Consider the following 20,593-nt stretch of genomic DNA (forward strand, 5'->3'; position numbering starts at 1 on the left):
TAAGACAAAACATGGCTTGGCAGAATGAAGATCTTTTTATTGAATGAATAAATATTTTACTTTAAAACTATTAAATATTTGCCTTTAATTAACATTTTTGCTCAGGAAATCATATGCCTAAAGATAATTATTGATCATTTAAAATGACTAGACTTTGAAAAGACATTTTAGTTTTATACTTGGAATCTTGCATGCTAAGTCTTTGGTTTGTCAAAAAAAAAACCCTGCACAATTATGTTTGATAAAAGAAAAGTATAATTTTTTAGAAAGAAAATTGCATGTAGGAAAAAATAACTCAAAATTATATTGCCTTTTCGTACAAGGAACTATTTAAGAAATCTTGATGTTTGGCCTGCTTAATTCTCAGAGAAACTGATAACTGATTTATAGATATTTTTAAAAGGAGAAGGAATTGTTTTGATGCAATTAAGATATAGATCTAAGACTAATGGATGGAAAATATAAACAAATTATGAGAATGGACCTTATGCCCAAAAGGCACAGCTGAGGTGAGTTCGTCTTCACTACAGTTATTCAAGTATAGATTAAGTTAATACTGCAGTTAATGGAAGGACTCATCTGATGATATTTAAGGTTCTTTCTAATCCAGAAAGAAGATTTTTATTCTGATTATTCTATTATTTTGTGTATATATATATATATATATATATATATATATATATATATATCTTGAATGTTACTACAGAATGTTAGGATAGAAATCTTGGAGGAAGTTATCCAAGAGCCTTAGAACAAGCATGTTTGTTTGAGTAGCAAATATTTCTTTTTATTTTAACAAAAAATCAATTTTAAAAAATTGAGATCAAGCTGTTTTACATTTATAAATAATTATCTTGGAATAATAAACCTCTAATACACTAAATAAAGATTAACTTGGAATTTTACTAATATTATAGTTAGTTTTGCCTAGAACTATTGACTGAGTATTAAGGGAGCAATCAGCAATGTGTACATTTGGTTTGTTTTCTAGTCATAGCTTTTGGTATTTTTCCATAAAATTGCAAAATTCATCATTTGTTCCTCCTTTCCTGCCCACGTCCTGTGCCTACTTCATCTCCCAAGACTTTTATCCCCAGATTTCTCCCCCTTTTATTCATCATCTGGAACAGCTCCTCTGGGTGACATACCACAACCAATGGGCATATGCCAAGCCATGTCATGTTCTTCAGTAGACTCGTCTGTGGAGACAGATTTTAGACACTGTGTATATATACAGAGGCACCTTTGGGTACAGGAATTGTCTTGGTCCATTTTGTCTTGCTATGACAAAATACCTAATGCTAGTTAATATATAAAGAAAAGAGGGATTTTTTTGGCTTACAATTCTGGTGACTAGAAGTCCAAACAGCATAGTCCTATCATTTAACTACCACAACATAATGGAGAAGTAGGGAAAGATCACATTTGTGAGCAAGAAAGCAAGATAGTAGGGAGGGCCCAGGTTCCCTCTTTTATAACAACTCACTTCTCAGAAATTAATCCAATCCCATGAGACCTGACCAATTCCCAAGATACAGCATTAATTTATTCATAAGGACGGAGAACCCATGACCTAAATGCTTCTCCCTAGGCCTTTCCTCTTAGAATTCCACCCCCTCAATACCAACACATGGGCACCAAGCTTCCAACACATAAAATTTGGGGGAATGAATCACATCCAATGGCAGCAGGCATACCCTTCTGAAGAAGCCTCTCCCAATTTCACCATTCCTGAGAGTCACTTTCCTTTGCATTGTAGTTTATAATGCTGGGCCTCTGAGAAATAATGGCAAGACATTTCTAATCTTTTTACTTCATGTTTTATGATTTGGACATTAAATATTCCCCCAAAGACTTGGTCACCTGTCTGTGGTGCTATTAGGAGGTGGTGGAACCTTTGGGGACTGGGGCCTAGTGGAAGAAAGTTAGGTCACAGCGGGCATGCCCTTAAAGGAGGTATTGGGACCCTATCCCTTCCTCTCTCTTTGCTTCCCAGCCACCATGAGGTGACCAACTTTGTTTCACTCTGTGCACCTGCCATGATGTTTTGCCTCACCCCAGGCCCCAAATCAATGGAGCCAAGTGGCTATATATTGAAACCTCTGAAGCTGATCCAAAATAAGGCTCTCCTCCTCTTAAGTTGATTTTTCTCAGGTATTTTGTCATAGCAACAGAGAACTAACCAATATACTATAGTATTCTAGTTTGTGACCTATCATGACTTTTTAGATAAAAGTACATAAACAAAACAAAACAAAATCAGCAGAAAAGACTGTGATCATTTGCCAAAGATTCATCAGTAAACAAATTCTATATCCCACAAAAATCTTTTCTGCTAACCTTAATTAATGCATCTGTTCATGTTCAATCTATTCACTTTTATCTAAACTACCTGTTTTACTCCCTTTTCCTCACGGTCCTTTTAAATGAATCATCTTCTAATTCCTGAAAAATCTTTTCATTAGACTATTAATGCTCACCACTCTTTAATATATCTTCTCTCAGAAAATATTTGCATTTTGTATCATTGGTGTCTTAATCAGAATTCTGATCAATATTTTAATTTTAGTCATCATGTCAAATCATAGGGAGATATTAAATTTTAGAGGAAACCACCCATGCTGAGTGTTATTCTAAATTATGATTCCAGTCATTAGAAAGTTTTTGAGCTTATGCTGGGAAAAAAAATTCCTAAAGATTAAATTCCACATACCAGCTGCTGGAGGGTGGCTAGGAGGAATCTGCTTTGGATCCAGCGTCCATAATTCACTGCCAGACTTTGCACTGCTTATCTTTTTAACCTTTGACACATTATTGGCCCTCTCTTTCCCTCTGTTTCTTTCTCTCAAAGGGTTCTTTCCATAAGAAATGCCATGAGGATTCGCCATAAATTATCTGTTACAGATTAGAAATGCCTCACTGAGAAACACTGTAAATATGAAATATTTACTAAGCAATGCCTGCAATCTTCAGTGACTCGTTACAATGGGATTAGAAAAGTCATTCTTTTGTCGGTGACAGGAGAAATGGCATGTAGAATGGCGGAGGACAGACACCAGAGCTGGCCCAACATTTTGAGCAAGTTGGCCTGGCTTTGTTATGTGGCAGGCTCTTCTTTACTCCTAACTAGTTCATTCATCTTTTGTTTATGGAATCTTGAGCCTCTGTTTATATTCTAAAGGCAACAGAACTTTGCTTTGTTTCTTAACCTAGAGGGAAAGCACAGAAGGTATCCTGAATGTGGTATTCAACCTTTAAAAGAGGGGGATGCCATTCGACCTCAGACGTCAGACTCCCCAGTGGATTATTTTAAAGAGGGCTGCACAAAGCTGGCTTCACCACAACCTAGAAAATAGCAAGCCATTTGCTCTCCAGGGGTGACCTTTTTTTTCCCTAAACAAATGGAGATAATTGTCTATTTAATTTATGACTTGGAGCAAGTTACTTATTTCCTGAAAATATTCATTGGACAAGTCTGGCATTTAGATTAAAATACACTGTAATTTTGGTCACAATTTGTCATTTATTTTAATCTAATCATCTTATTTCACTTTTATATCAACAATATTCATTGATAATGTATGTTTTTAAAAACCATCCCCTTTCCCAACTTCCTACCAAATTACCTGTTAAAGGCCCAGAAAACATAAACACACACAACAACAGAGAAAACTAGAACTCTAGCCCACTGCCAGAATCTAGGGAAAAGGTCTGCTAATTACAAGGGTAAGATAACTAGTTTAAAGTAAGGGGAACTTGATTAGGCCACCGGCCAAGTGGCATCAGAGATTGGGTTCAGTAACTCTGTGAGAGGAAAGGGTGCTACCATCAGCAACACAGGACACCAGGAAATGGAGAAACAGCTCAGGTCACAGTCTTTCAAGGAAATACACGCTATTGCAGTAGAATTATCAGGTTTTGAATAACAATATTCATCAGAGAGTTGTTCAAGTATTTAACAAATGAACGTATTTTTCTCTTATTACTTAAAAACATACACTTTGCCTCAATAGAGGCAAAAGCTTGTAATCTCAGTAACTCAAGAGGCTGAGGCAGGAGGATCGCAAATGCCAGCCTCAGTAACTTACTGAGGCCCTAAGCAACTTAGCAAGACCTTGTCTCAAAATAAAAAATAAAAAGGATTGGGGATGTGGCTCAGTAGTTAAGTGCCCCTGGATTCAATCCCTGGTACTAAAACAAAAACAACAAAACATACACTTCACAGAATACAAAAGAAGTTTTGATTTTGTTCTACTTTGCTTGAAAAAAACTCAATGAAATTTATCTGAGAGAAGATGATCTGAGAGGTATCCTCTACTCACACAGTCAACAGTAGTAATATTACAGTCTATAAATAGAAAGGCATGCCTAAAACCAGACCAAAATATATGCCTTATGTGAAAATATAGAAAGAACTTAGCATTTTATTGGTATATGCAGTAGTTTTAACATTAGCAGTTTTTGCTATAAACATCATTATGAAATGTTGCCTTAAAGAGTTCTAAGACTTCTCATTTGAAATTCATTTCCTAAACTTTCAGTTTAAAATTATATCTAATGGTAGGTCATGACAAAACTTATTCCAAATGTCTAGTAAATACCTCCTAAGAGAAATTCCATTGAGAGTGATGCTAATGTAGGCTGTTTCAAATCAATATGGTGGCAGTGTACACACAGAAAAAGCAGACAAGATGATTTGAAAGGGAGGCTCAGATACAAATGTCAGCTCTTACTTAATGCCCTAAATGATTATCCTTTAAAAGTAATGGTGAACTGGGTATGATGGTGCACACCTGTAATCCCAGCAGTTTAGGAGGCTGAGACAGGAGGAGCACGAGTTCAAAACCAGCAAAAGGGAGGCACTAAACAACTCAATAAGCCCCTGTCTCTAAATCAAATACAAAATAGGGCTAGGGATGTGGCTCAGTGGTTGAGTGCCCCGGAGTTCAATCCCTGGACCCCCCCCCTGCAAAAAAAAGTAATGTTAAGATGGAAACAAAAGTTTTCAAAAGGACTGAAACCAAAATTTGAGTCTTCTAAATTTCTATTGTATGAATATAATTTAACCATACTTGTCTGCCCAAAGCAAAAAAAAAAAAAAAGTCCTCTTAGTCTTGAAATACAGTACTCTAAACTTCTATTATATTTCTTACTCCGCAATGTCTACAATCAGAACAACAACAAAAAAAAAACTAGGCACAAAAGAAGATAGAAATTAGCCAAACATAACAAAAAACATTCACTAGAAAGAAATTGGTAGAAAATTATAATACTGGATTTAACATATAAGAATATTAAAATAACTATATACATATACCATGTTTGTGAAATAGTAAACTAAATATACACTTTTGGCCCAAATTAATGAATAAGTTAGACACCATCCTAACTTAAATGCTAGCAAGTTTTTTAAACAGAAATGCTCAAGACCATCTAAAACTTATAAGGAAATACAAAGGACCCAGTATATACAAACAATTTTGAAAAGAAGAAATCTTAGAGGACTTATACTATCTGAACAAAATAGAGTATAGAAATGGACCCACACTTAATGTGATAATATATAGGGCAAGCTATCAAAGAAACTCATTAGGGGAAATAAACTGTTTTCAATAAGATATTCCAGATCAATTAGATACCACATGGAGAACATGAAGCTAATTTCCTATATCACATCATATACAAAAATTAATTGAAAATCAACATAGAACTAAGCATAAATCCTAGTAAAAAATGTAATAGAATAACTTCATGATTCTTTGAGTTTGTAAATATCTCTCATTTAGGACAGAAAATGTGTTAATGATAAAGGAAGAAAAGATCACGTGGACTTCATGAAAACTAAAACTATTGCTCCCCCAAAGACACCATTAAAATATAAAAAGGCAAGCTAGAAACTGAATAAAATATTCATATATATATATATATATATATATATATATATATATATAATGCACATACATAGATATGTATCTACATATATATTAGATATATTCAAAGCTTTGTACTCAGAATATAAAAAGAACCAAAGAACATATAACTCAATAATTAAAATATAAGTAAACCAATTGATAAGTGGGAGGAAAAAACTATATTCTTGAGATACCTATATTGTACTGTATGTAAATTAACCTCAACTTAAACAATGTAAAGCACTAAGCAAAATCATTGAATTTAAGGAATTAAAAGACAAGAAAGTAAATTCTTAAAGAGTACTTCCAACTTGTTTTAACTTGGGTGCCATAAAAGCATATTTTGAGACAATGATTCAATTACATTGTTCAGGGAACAATGGGAAGGGGTGGGAATTAAAACATGGAAAGGAAATCAGCCAATAAAGTGTGTGTTTTAAGAGATTACATGCTGGACAACTAAAACTTAAATTCCTGGGAAAACTGGTATTGTTGTACAGCACAGGTGTCAGTATTATTCTGTAGGGAGAGGAAATTTCTGCACTCATGTATCTTACTCCCATTAGCCTTTGGTTGAGGCTGTTGGCACAGGATATCTCACTTTCTTAACACTTCCATGTTAGCATGTGAGTGAGAAGAGAAATATTTGGTGGTTCCATAAAAAGTCTGCAGGCATACAAATGCAGATACCAGTAGTTAGTAGTAATTTGTACCACACTAAATAATGTCCAAGGGATATGTGCTAGATAGCATCTGCTAAAATCATCTTTTAAATAATCCAATGGAGAAGTTTAGCTTCAAGCTGTGACATATGGGTGATATTATATTGCCCTACTGCCTCAAAAAACTGCAAAAGATGACCAATACAAAAAAGAAAAAGTAGGGATGGATGAACAAAGGAAGGAAAGCAAGAAAGAAGGTGAGTCAAACAATCAATCAAACAAACAAACAAATACAGGTGATGTTGGAGAATAGTCAAGTTGGTCAGAACTTGAAGAGCTAAGATTCTTGAGAAAGGGAAACATATAGAAGTAAGCCCTACATTTGAAATTGCTTTATCTCTTTGAGAAAATTGCCAATCATAGTATGGAGCACAAAAAACAGTAGTTTAGAGCTGTCTTGTCCAATAGAAGTATCTGAGCTATATAATTATAATGGTCTTGTAGCAACTTTAAAAGGGCTAAAAAGGCAAAAGTAATTTTATAATATATTTTATTTCATTAAATATATTCAGAATATCATTTTAACTGATATTTGGTATAAAAAGCATTGAAATATTTTACAATATTTTTGTACTACAACTTCCAAGTCTCACATATATTTTACACTTAAAGTATATGCCATCTGTAAAATAAAGCATTGAAATATTTTACAATATTTTTGTACTACAACTTCCAAGTCTCACATATATTTTACACTTAAAGTATATGCCATCTGTGGCTCATGATTACCATATTGGATGGCACAGGTCTAGAGCCTGCAAAAAACTCATTGGATTATGATGGGAGTAAGGACATTCAGGATGAGCTGACAACATCTCCAAGAAAAAGAAAGTGTGGAAAAGTGAGCCAGATATTCTATGTGCAAGTTTTCCCCTAGATATTTACCTAATCCTAAACACACAAGTTCAGAGAGATAGAGGGAAAGAATGAGAGAGAGAGAGAGAATGAGACCATAAAAACTTGAAAAATCCAAGCAAAATGGAGCCTGTAAGAGAAGAAGTTTGAGCAGTTTCAAGGGGTGAAGAAAAACCATACTTTGAGTTTAGAGTCTCTTAATTTGGAGGGTTTGGGGTCAACAACATAAGTTGTAATTGAAGCCAGTTAAAGAGTGATGGCAAAGAATAAGAAGTAACAGACAGAAAGCAGTATAAATTGGATTCAGTTGAGATCCTTATACTATATCCCCAAGAATAAAATTTAGATTGTCTTTAGAAGATAGCATTATCCAGAGTCCCTATAATATTTCATTAGAAATATCTAATGTTTAGACAAAAATTACCAAACATTTCAGAAAGCACTTCCAAATGGCCAAATCCAAGGGGAGGAAAAATAGCACACATTCAAAACAGGTCAATGTGATTTATACATTTGGAGTTATCAGAAATGAACTTGAAAGTAACTGAATGAAAATAGTATAGAAAGAGATAAAACATGAATTGTTTTGCCAGAAAACTAAAATCCATCAAAAATATGCAATGTAAACCTTAAAATTGAAAAAAATATAGCTCAAATTAAGAATTGAACAGATGGGTTTAGTAACTGACTAAATACAATGGGGGGGATTTTAGAAAATTGGACGGTAGGTAAATAGAAAACATGCAAATTGAAGCACAAAGGGAATAAGATGAAATATAAAATTAAGACTGTGAGGACAAATTTTGACTCAGTGAAAAGGTCTGATATAATTAAGAACAGAGAAAATCCATGTGCTAAAGATAAACCGAAGATATATGTCTTATAACAATTTTCCCATTTCTATCTCACATCTCTTGTGCCATTGTTGTCAAACATTTCACTTGTCATAGACACAACATGAATACCTAATATGTTGCTGGGTGTTACTGGTTAAATACTTTCCTAAGAAATTAAAAATAAGAGAAAAAGACTATATCTACTTTCAGTTATTTCATTTCAGATGTCTTCATTTCTTTGTGTAGATCTGTTTTTACATTAATCATATTTCCTGTGCTGGAAAAATTTCTTTGAGCATATATTGTAGGGTAAAAGGGTAGGTCTGCTGTCCATGAACTCCCTGTTTGGTTTTGGTTACTTATCTGAGAAAGTCTTTTTCTTCTCTTTCACTATTAAGGATGTTTGAACTGAATATAGAGTTCTGAGTCAACTGGTTTGTTCTTTCTTTCAACACTGTAAATTGTCACTCCATAGTCTGTTGGCTTCCATGGTTTCTGATGAGAAGTCTGCCATAATTCAGATTCTCCTTCTTTTCGCTTTGGTTTCTTTACTGATTTTATCTTTGTCTTTGTTTTCTGCAGTTTAATGTGATACTGCTGATGATTGTTTGTGGGTTTTTGTTTTGTTTTATTTTGATGTTGTTCTTTATCCTGCTTGGCATACTCTGAGCTTCATGTATGGTTAGTATGGTTTGACATTTGCCATTAATTTTTCAGGAATTTCAGCTATTATCTCTCTAATATCTGAAACTGTTAAGACTACCAGAGACTCTTGGAGATGAATTAAATGCATTTTGCATTGTGATATGGGCATGCACTTTGGGGGACCAGTGGTATGATGTTATGGATTGGGTATGACGTGGCCCCCAAAAGCTTCTGTGTTAATGCAGAAATGTTCAGGGATGAAATTATTGGATTATGAAAGCTGTAACCTTATCAGTCCATCCTAGTTTGAATAGACTAACTGGGTAGTAACTGTAGGCAGGTGGGGCATGATTGGAGGATGGGTCACTAGGGGTGCCCTTGGGGTTTGTCTCTCTCCCTACTTTCTAGCCACCATGAATGATGCAACGTTCCTCTACCACACCTTTCTATCATGATGTTCTTTCTCATCTTGGGCCCAGAGTAGTGCAGTCAGGCTACCATGGACTGAATCTCTGAAACCATGAGCCAAACCAAACTTTTCAACTTCTAAGTTGTTCTTGTCAAGTATTCTGGTCACAGTGATGCTAAGATGACTAACACATCTATCTTGGCTAGTATAGACTTTACATATTAATCATAGTTACTTTAAATTCCCTGCCTCATAATTCCAACATTTAGGTCATATCTGAGTCTAGTTTTAATGAATACTTTGTGTTTGGGGGTTTTATATTGCCTTTGGATGTATTATAAATTTTTTTTGAAAGTCAAATCTGTTGTTTAGAGCAGTAGACACAAAAGTAAATAGACTCTTGTGTGTGGAGATTTGTATTAATCTTCCAGGAGCTGGGCTGTGTTCATTAATTATTGTAATGTTTACTATTGGCTTTAAAATTCTTCCAGTAATCTTGTTTTATCTCCACTCTTGGCTCTGGGCATTCCTCTTTGTGTAGCTTCTCAGAGAGAGACTGTCTCTTGAAGCTCTTTCTACTGTAATCTGTTGGAAGCCTGTTATTGTGACTTGTTTGGGAGATGAGGTATTTCTAATATTGTGATGAAGTTTCACTCTTTTGAGTGCCTAGCAGCTCTATGTCTCTTAAGTGTGTTCCCCACAAGTGTGTCTGTTCCTTTCTTCAAGATACAGTCTCCTGCCCCCGACCCCTACTCCTACCCCCACCCCCATCATCATCAACCACCACTTCCTATTCCCTTCATGACTGTATTTACCCTTGAATATTCTCAGCTAATTTCCTTGGGCTTCTCACTCCTGAAAATCATGTATTTTTTTCTTTCTTCTTTTTTAACCTGGGAAGTGTTCATTTCTATGACTTGGAATGTTTTTCACCAGTGACCTCCAACCTTCCCCTATAGATTAAGTCTTTTGTTCAATATGGCAGAAGGACCTAGGAAGATGTCACAGTGACAGCTATTCCACCCAAGAGCTAGCATCACAGAAGGAATTTCCTCTGAATTCTTCTAGTTCCTTCCTTTAATATCTTGATGGAAAATCCTGCAATGAGGGAGAGAAGTCCAATATCAGCCTGCAAAAATTTTCACTCTCACACTAGACAAATTTCAGCATCTGGCAATTCTTCTAAATTTCTCATTTACTATTCCTGTCTTCTCACGTGGTATCTGGCAGCTTTGGCTCCAGGTAAGCAAATGCTCAGAGCTTATGTCCAGCAAGTTGCAGGAGACTAGACTATGCCATACCAAATCTCTTTTGCTCTTTTGCATGAGGATTTTTATTTTAGAAATAGCATACATGGGAGAGGCTCTGCAAAAAGAATACAAATTACCCTATGTTTAAGGAGTTTTACACTTGTAAAGGAAATCTCCATTTGTAATTGTGTCTCTCTCTCTTTTTTCCAGGACTAGAAGGATAACTTTCAAACAGGAGAGACTCTAACCAATGAGGAGGCATCTTACATCAGCATGACAAAACTTACCCTTACTTATCATACCTTTCCTGGCCACTCTTTTACAGCTTTCCTTCCCCATGCACATCATTTTTTTTTAAGCTGGAGACTGGCATTTAAACTCAAGTTCTATCCACCCTTCTGAGTTCCGTGAGTTTCTTCTCCCTTGTATGTATGATCTATACATACTAACCAACATGCAATTTTTTTTATCTTGTTAATATGTCTTCTTATAATAGGAGTTACAGCTAAAACCCTAGAAGGTTAGAAAAAAAAAACATTTTTATTCTCAGCTATAAAGCACAGATCTCTCTTTAGGGTTGCTATTTGTCTTGTGATCACATTTCTCTGAGGTTTTACAGAGTTGTTAATTTGCTGTCTTCACAGAATTTTTTCTTATTAAAAAGATAAGAACTTCTATTTTTCAGTGTTTAAGATGTCCAAACAAAAATTGGAAGTCCAAAGAGATGTATTTTAAACAAAAAAGTTGAAAATAAAAGGAAGTTAAAGGATATAGTATATTAATGCTAAACACAGAGAACTGGTGTAAGCTATCCTAATGCCATACAACATCAACTTTAAGGGAAACATTCTTTCAAATTACTTGATTGAATGGTTAATTTAGAATAAATTTTTTTCAATCATAAATTTATATGCTCATATTAATATAGACTTGTCAAAAGACAAAATTACATAAATTTAGTTTAAAGATCTGAATTCTCTACATTTGTGATTCTAAAATCAGGCAATTTATTATTCCATAAAATAGAATAAATATTCTGTAAAACTGAGGAGGTTCGTTTATAGAAGAGAAAGGCTGAAAGAATAAGAAGCAAAGAACAAAGAGCAGATTGGTTGATTCAAGGTTTTTTTCCTTGTAAAGGCAGGAACAGATAAGCAGAACAGAACAAAAACTGAAGAGTTAACAATAGGTGAATTTAGGAGGAAAAAATATATACATATACACACACATATACACATATATACATACATTCAGAATACTATGTTTATATATGTGTGTGTGTATGTGTGTGTGTATATATATATATATATGTGTGTTGATTTTATATCCAGAATCTTTGCTGAGTTCATTTATTAGATCTAGAAGATTTCTGGTGGAATGTTTTGGGTCTTCTAGGTACAGAATCATATTGTGTGCAAATAGTGATAATTTGAGTTCTTATCTTCCTATGTGTATCCCTTTAACTTCTTTCATCTATCTGATTGCTCTGGCTAAAATTTCAAGAACTCTGTTAAATAGAAATGGTTAAAGAGGGAATCCCTGTCTTGTCCCAGTTTTTAGAAGGAATACTTTCAATTTTTCTCCATTTATAAACATGTTGCCATGGGGCTTAGCAGAGTTAACCTTTACAATGTTGAGGTATGTTCCTGATATCTCTAGTTTTTCTAGTATTTTGAACATAAAGGGACACATTTTATCAAATGTTTTCTCAGCATCTATTGAGATGATCATAGGATTTTGTCTTTGATCCTATTGTTGTGATGAATTACATTTATTGATTTCTGTATGTTGAACCAACTTGCATATCTGGGATGAACCTACTTGATCATAGCATACTATCTTTTTGATATGATTTTGTGTTCCATTTGTCAGTATTTTATTAAGAATTTTTGCATCTATGTTCATTAGAGATATTGGTCTGAAGTTTTCTTTCTTTGATGTGTCTTTGTCTGGTTTTGGAATCAGGGTAATTGGCCTCATAGAATGTGTTTGGAAGTGTTCTCTCTTTTTCTATTTCATGAAATAGTTTGAGAAGTATTGGTGTGAGTTCTTATTTATAGACCTTGAAGATCTCAGCTGTGCATTCATTTGAATCTGGGCTTTTGAGGGGTTAGTAGGCAACTGATGGCATCCTCTATTTCCTAGCTTAAAATTGATCTGCTTAAATTGTGTATGGTGGGGTTAAGTAGAGGAGCATCTTTGATGCCAACTGGGCAGAGCTCAGGAGGCAGTGGAACATTTCTCATGTGAACTGCTATGCAAACTTCCTTTTCAATGTATGGAAGAATGGCAATATAAATAAGTTAGTTAAGAAGAAAGGTGAGACTGTGTGAATCAGTGTTGCCTGTTAAGTTTTTGGAAAAAATAGTTTTAACCATTAACACATAATCAAAACTTCCTATCTCCTAAATACATTAGAAATATACAGTTAATCATGGTAAAATTGACAATTAAATTTCATTCTAGTTGGAGTCAGACCTCTTTACATCTTTGGACTAGTTTTGTTTTCACCTTGTTATACAAATGTTTCTTTTTCTGGATCAAAGATGGTGGTCCAGAGGGAGGCAGCATTCTGAATTGCCCTGTGACCTGGGATGCAAGTACTGAGTGAGACTACTGCTTCTCTGCAAGCTTATTTCTGCACTCTGCACTTGTTCAGGGCTCCAAAACTCAGGGTCACAACTACTCAACAGGTACCAATTGAGACCATAAGCAGGTGCAGCAGCACCCTCAAAGAACTTTTGGCCACCTTGGCGAGCAGAAAGCACACATGCCGCTCCCATGGAGAACACCTGGCAGCTTCCCATGAGTAGAAACTGTGGTCATCATCCCCATGTTAACCCCATCTACCAACGTGGGGTTTCCCCAGTCATCACCATCTTGGTTGGGACTCTGTAGCAGTGGACACAGTCCCCTATGTGCAGTAGCCTGCCTGCAACCAGGACCTTCACACAGGCTCCGACGTCAGCCAAACTGCAAGCCACAGAGTAGGTCATTGAGCTCATCTTCCAACATCATCTCCTGGCTCCCTCCACCTGACCTGAAACCCCACTGCTGAAAGCAGGAGCCTCCATCTTGGACCACCTTCATCAACATCCTCCACACACCCATTTTCTAACTCCCCCCTCTCCAGCAGCCACTAACCTGGCACAGTGACACTCTAATTACCCTCACCATCCTGAGGGTGGAGATACCATCTAACAACAGAGGACACCACCTATGGGATGAGAAGGGAAGCAAGAAAGATACTGATCACCAAGCAAAACAAGCCCTGTGTCTTCATTCAAGATTTTTTTTTTCCTTTTTTTCCCCCTCTCCCTCTCCTGTCTCCTGCCTTCACATCCCAACATGTGTGAAGCCAAGTACATTGCATGAATTAGGATTTTGCGGACTAGGATGTCTGAATACTATATTTGAGTTGTGTTGTACATTCTTTTTATTCTTTTATAATTTTTATTTTTTATTTCTCTTTTCTCCCACCAATTTCTGCTATATTAACATTTTTTAAAATTTTTTCTTGATATATATGTGTGTTTATTTTATATACTCTACAGTCATCCCATTTTATTCTCTAATCTATATACCCACCAGGTATTTTGTCTTCACTTTTTATTTTTGTAAATTAAGATAAAAGATGAGTCAAAGTTTCCAGCTCAAGTTAGGTGAAATCAAAGAAGAGAAAAATGTAGATTAGATAGCAAATAGTTGTCTGAAACCTGCAATTTCGAGAAACATTGAGAACATTTTATCAAAATTAAATTAATATTATTAAAATTCATATGAAATTATATAATGAATATTAAATAATTTTATTTCTATTAAAATTTACTAAAATTAATTTTTAAATAATCTTTTAAAAATTCAATAATATTTTAATGTAAATCATTAATTTCATTAAGTTAATAAATAAATAGAATTAATAAAATGAATTAAATTAATGAAATCAATTAAATTCATAATTAAAATATTTTAAAAATTAATGAAATTAATTCATCATAAATTATGATTTATTTTAAATGATATAATTTATATGAAATTTTATTTGAATCAATTGTAATAAAAAGTTCTTAATGATTTTAGAAATTACAGGTGTCAGAGAAGCATTTGCTACATCATCTGCTTTTTCAATTCTCTGAAAGCACCTGATTTAAGCTAGAAACTTTTGATTTATCTTTTACCTTAATTTACAAAAATAAGAATTTAACTACCCCTTTGTTAACCTTTTCATTTTTCAAAATTTTGTAATGTTTTATTTCTCTACGCCACTTTTTTCTTGATCAAATGTTTTTAAAAATATGTTTATAAGCATTCCTGAAGGGCCCAGCAAAGTATGTAAACAGTCCAGATATTTAATGATACATTTACAAATTAAAAAGGATGCATGTGATTATACTTTGGGTCTGACTGACAAAAGTCCTCTTCCTTCTGGACATATGGAACATCTAGAAAATTAAATGAATGTCAAGTGACTTTTTTAAAGAATGAAGTAAAATTGATAGTTGTCATAGTATTTGGATTAAAAGAATCTTAGAATTAGTCGACTAAATTTCATGTTCAGGCCCTCTCACTGTAATTTTCTTTTACTGGTTATACAGTGATTTCTTTTATAAACTAAAGAATTTACAACTTTTTGCTACATCATGTTTTGTTTTCAGCTAGCCCGAATTCTGAGGTATGTATCTTTTTCATATGGGTTTCATATAGATTGGATTTTTCTTCTATTCTGCTATTCTGTTATATAAATGTACCATTTTTATCTTAATACAAAATTAAATGTAACAAATATAATCCTAAAAAAGGGGGTTGGAGCTATGGTTATTATTGCTGTTGATTACCTGATAGCATCAGAGCAAAATATGGCATGAAAAAGAGGACTACACTAAACAAAGAAAAGTTTATTTTAAAACAGTGCTACAGCAAACAAACACACACTAAAAATGGGGAGGGGGAGACAAAATACCTGGAACTTCTATGGATCAACTTTTTTCTTTGTCCCTACAAATACACCACTTCTTTTTGAAAAGGCAAAAAGAACAAAATGTTTATTTCTTCTTGAAAGTGCTCACTCCTCTCTGGTTTCAGAATCACTTTGAATTGCTTTCAAAGGTCTTTTAGTACAACCCTGGTGCGATTGTCTGGCAACATTGGCAATGGTTTAAAGGTGGGCATGAAGTCTGAGATGGGATTTAAAAGGAGATTCTTAGGTCCACCAGGTCCAAGTCCATCTAGGCTAATCAGTGGCACAGCCCCAGAACGCTGTGCCAAGAATGGATTCACAGTCTCTCTTTTACCAGCTCTGAATTCTGCTGCGTCTGTCACACTTCTTGGTATTTTTGCACGTTCCTTTCTCTTTCCTCTGGAGTCTAGAGACTTCATGGCATGAGCAGAAAGTTTTGGTGATGGAATTGATGAATGAGATTCTGTTTGCAAAAATTGGACAAAAAGTTCTGAAAAAGAACTCTTCAGCCCAGGTTGCTCATTTGGTGTCAAAGGTGTGTTGGGGCCACATTGGGACTCTCCTGCAAGCCATCCCGTCATCCACTTAGTAACACCACCATCATCTCCACTCAACAACTGCTCCATTTCCTCCTTTTGAATGCCCAGGATGCTTCCCATTAACCTTAACACTTTGGGACGCTGACTTTTCGGTGTCTGGAAATGCCCAATGAACAGGTTTCTCATTAGGGCTTTGTCCACTGTCTCAGCTGACTGTCTCAGCTCTTCCACCTCTGCTGACTGGGAGGTACGTGATGACACAGCCAAGACTTGGGGTGGAATCATATCAAGTTTTCTTGAATAGGTTTTAGCCTGAAGAGCTTGTTGTGGGATGGCTTGAATGAGTTGACCAACTTCATCTTCAGACAGCTGATCAATCTGGTTGGTTAAAAATCTACTCTTTTCATTTACAAGTTGAATTTCAATTTTCTGTTGTTGAATTTTTTTCCCTCCTTGTACAGTTTCATGATTACACAGGTCATGGTTTTCACTTCCGTTTTCTATACGACAACTTTTAATTTTTGTTATTTGGAAACTATCAGAATTGTCTGCTGGAGTGTTGTGTGTGTCTTCCTGCAACTGGGCTTTTATTTGTTCACTGGTTTTCTGCACATTCCCAATTTCCTTCTCTTTCTGCTCCGTCACAGAAGGCTGCAATTGATTCCATTCCAGCTTCAAGATTTTACACTGTTCCATGATTTGTTGCTTTTCCACACTGAGCTGCTCTTTTTCTCTCCTCAAGATCTCTGTGTCATTTTGTGCCAAAGATAATTGTTCATTTATGTCTTTTTAGTTGATCCTCAAGTTCTTCGATCTTCCTGGCAGACTCTAGTTTTTCAGTTTGTAGAACCTGAATCCTGTTTTGCAAGTCACAGATTTTAGACTCATCAGTTACTCTTACTCCCGAGTCACCTTGCTGTAACTGATTTTCAAGTTTTTTAATTCTTTCTTCAGAAGCATTTAGTTCCTCTCGATATTGGCGACTCATCTCTGCCAGTTTCTGTTGATGTACATTCTGCAAAACTGCAATTTCACCTTGATGATTATCAAGGTCTTGATTTCGGATTTGTTCAAGCAGCTTAATAGTATTTTGTAGTTGGCAGATTTCACTTTGATCTGAATTAGGTGTTGCCTGTGCCTGAGCAATAGCGCTCCGGCGGTCAGCTTCGAATTTGAGTCTTGAAACTTGAATTGACAGTCTATTGATTTCTTGTTGTGCTGAAATGATGTCACTGAAGTCCATGTCATCACTGAAAAAAGCTGAACCATGACTGATGTCATGACCGAATGAAGACAGGGCAGTGGTTGATGGTACACCACCAGCTCCTGAATGGAGTGGTTCAGCAGCTGACTTCAATTGAAACAACTCATCCTCTAGCACAAACTGTCTTGCTTTCAGTTGCCTGATTTCGACTTCTTTCTGTGCCAGTTCATTTCGGTAATTTGCAGACTGATGTTGGATCCGTAGCTCGGATGCTGCATACCTTTCTTCCAGGTCAGTACAATAGTTTTTAAGTCTTTCATTGTCATATCTGATCATCCATTTGGTGTCTTCAATGTTCTTTCTCCAATAACTAGGTAAACCTGCTTCTACATCCTCAATTTCATCGAGAACCGTGTCCAAGGTGACACTGGACATATGGCCAGTGAGGGAAGCCAAGCTGTCCCCCACCTGACCCAAGGAGTGGCCCAAGCTGGAGCCTAGGCCTCTAAACCAGAATGACATCTCCCCAATTTCAGTGAGCCATCAGACCCACTCTGAAAACCTCCTCTATCTCCATCCACCTTTGAAAACCACCTCTGTCTCTATCCACCTCTGAAAACCACCTCTGTCTCTATCCACCTCTGAAAACCACCTCCGTCTCTATCCACCTCTGCTCTGAAACTCCTGGAATGCTGGGGCGTCAATTATGACCCAAACACTCAAAATTCCACACAGGGTGGGGCTCATAGCAACTGTTGCTTTCTGCCTAGAAATGCAGAGACCTGGCCTTGCCTTGTGCCAGTGACTAGCCACCAGTGGCCCAATCATCCCCATGGGGCCTGGGCTCCTTCTCTCCAGTTTCCACCCTCTGGCGTGGGTGACATCTGGCCCAGTGTTAGCAAGTTTTCCCAACTGGCAGGCTGCCCCTGGCACCTGGGCGCCTGCTGCCATATCACCCCTACCACATCCTTAATGATAATAAACTTGCAACTTTCTCATTAAGATCAGGAAGGATCAAGGGTCTCCTCTCCTACTATTTCTTTTTAACATCTTACTGAGTTGCTAGTTAATGTCATAAAGCAAGAAAATGAAATTAAAGACATAGAGGAATGGGAAGCATGATAACCTTGCTTGGTAAGGTGTCTTCTACTTAGGGACCACGTTAGAATATTTACCTTATTCTATATTGGTAATCAATATCTTTACAGCAAAAGTTAGGTTACATCCAACTTCTTCTAGTGTCAAATCAGTTTTGACCCCTTCCTAACATGTTGAGTTCACATAACTTGTTATGTGAGGGAAGGTTTCAAAACTGATATATATTTATAGTTTTAAGTGGACTCAATACATTTTTCTTTTTATTTGTTACTGAAGATCGAACACAGTACCTCATGTGTACCTTGTGAGCACTCTACAAATGAGCCCCAGCCCCAACCCCACAACTGATTTTTTTAATGGTTTGGGGGTTTATCTCAGTGGTAGAGCCCTTGCCTACTAGCTATGCCATCCTGGGTTTATTCCCCAATACCAAATAAGATGATTTTTTATTGATTTTTTATTTTTTAATACATGACAGAGGAATGAGTGTAATAAGAATTATAATTCTTACTACACATATAGAGCACAAATTTTTATATCTCTACTTGTATATAAAGTATGGTGACACCAATTCATGTCTTCTTACATGTACTTTGGATAAGGATGTGTATCACCATCAATGCTAACCCCCTGCTTCCTCCCTTCCCTCCCACAACTATGCCCCATGTTGAACTCTATTCTCCCAGGACCCCCTCTCAATCCCATTATGGTCATTCACCTTATATCAGAGAAAACATTCAGCATTTGTGTTTCGGGATTGGCTAACTTCACTTAGCATTATTTTCTCCAATGCCATCCTTTTACCTGCAAATGTCATGATTTTATTGTCTTTTATTGCTGAGTAATATTCCAAGAATGGTGCTGGTAAAACTGGAAATCTATATGCAGCACAATGAAATTAAACCCCTATTAAACCTCTCACCATGCACTAAACTCAAAGTGGATCAAGGACCTAGGACTTAAACCAGAGACTCTGCATCTAATAGAAGTAAATGGAGGCCCTAATCCTCATCATGTGGGATTAGGCCCCAACTTCCTGAATAAGACTCCTAAAGCACAAGATTTGAATCAACATCTTTAATTTAATTGAGTCCATCAATAAATGGGATGGACTCAAACTAAAAAGTTTCTTCTCAGCCAAAGAAACAATCTGTGAGATGAATAGAGAGCCTACATCTTGGGAGCAATTTTTTAACCCCTCACACATCAGATAGAGCACTAATCTCTAGAGTATACAAAGAACTCAAAAAGTTAAGCCCCAAAGAAAAAAAATAACCCAATCAATAGATGATCTTTTTAAAGAAAGAATGATTTCATAAGGATAGTATCAATCATTATATATATATATATATATATATATATATATATTATTAAATAAATTATGAAATGTATTGGATACTGATCTTCTTAACCACACTGAAGGCAAGAATGTGAATGCAGATTTCCAAATCAAACCATCACCAATTAACAGGGAAAGGGTGGATTACTACTAGGCGGGGAAAATGATATTGAAGATCAGAGACTCTTTTTCCACATGTATGCCTTGTAAACCTAATGTGCTTGTGTTATTTGTACATTGAGATGCATTTGCTACAAGACTAGACTTGACTTATTTATAAGACTAGGCTTTATATGACTTCAATTTATTTATGAGACTGGGACTTCTAATTTTTTATATAAATAAGTCCTAATCTTATTTATTTATTATTTACTTAAGCATAGTTTTCAAGCTATTATTTTAAAGCAGATGTATACAGGAAATGTTGCTTTTCTCCTCTTTTCTCTGAAATATCAGGCTGTCTGCTTTGCCTGTTAACTTGGGAAAGCCTGTGGAGCACTGATGCCCTCTGCTCTGTCCTGTGCATCCTGTGGTTACAGGGAGCATGTAGTGTGTGCTCTGGTGTGGAGTGGCATCACACTGCCCTGGCATTCAGAGCTGGTCCATCCAGAGCTGAAACCTAGGGGCAGCAAGTTATTTTTTATTTTTCCAAACATACCCTTCCTTGTTGAGGCTAGGGCCTTTCCTGGACCCTGCTGGAGAGTTCCTGGAGCCTGCACAGGGGAGCCTGGATTCTATGCAGCTGCTCTAGTGAGTCAGGTCATGCATTTCTTCACACTGCAGCTTCATGGAAGCTTCTATTAAAATAACATTCTGAGCTAGGTTTG

Source organism: Ictidomys tridecemlineatus, chromosome 2, assembly GCF_052094955.1.
Source record: "Ictidomys tridecemlineatus isolate mIctTri1 chromosome 2, mIctTri1.hap1, whole genome shotgun sequence".
NCBI classification, from domain to species: Eukaryota; Metazoa; Chordata; class Mammalia; order Rodentia; family Sciuridae; genus Ictidomys; species Ictidomys tridecemlineatus.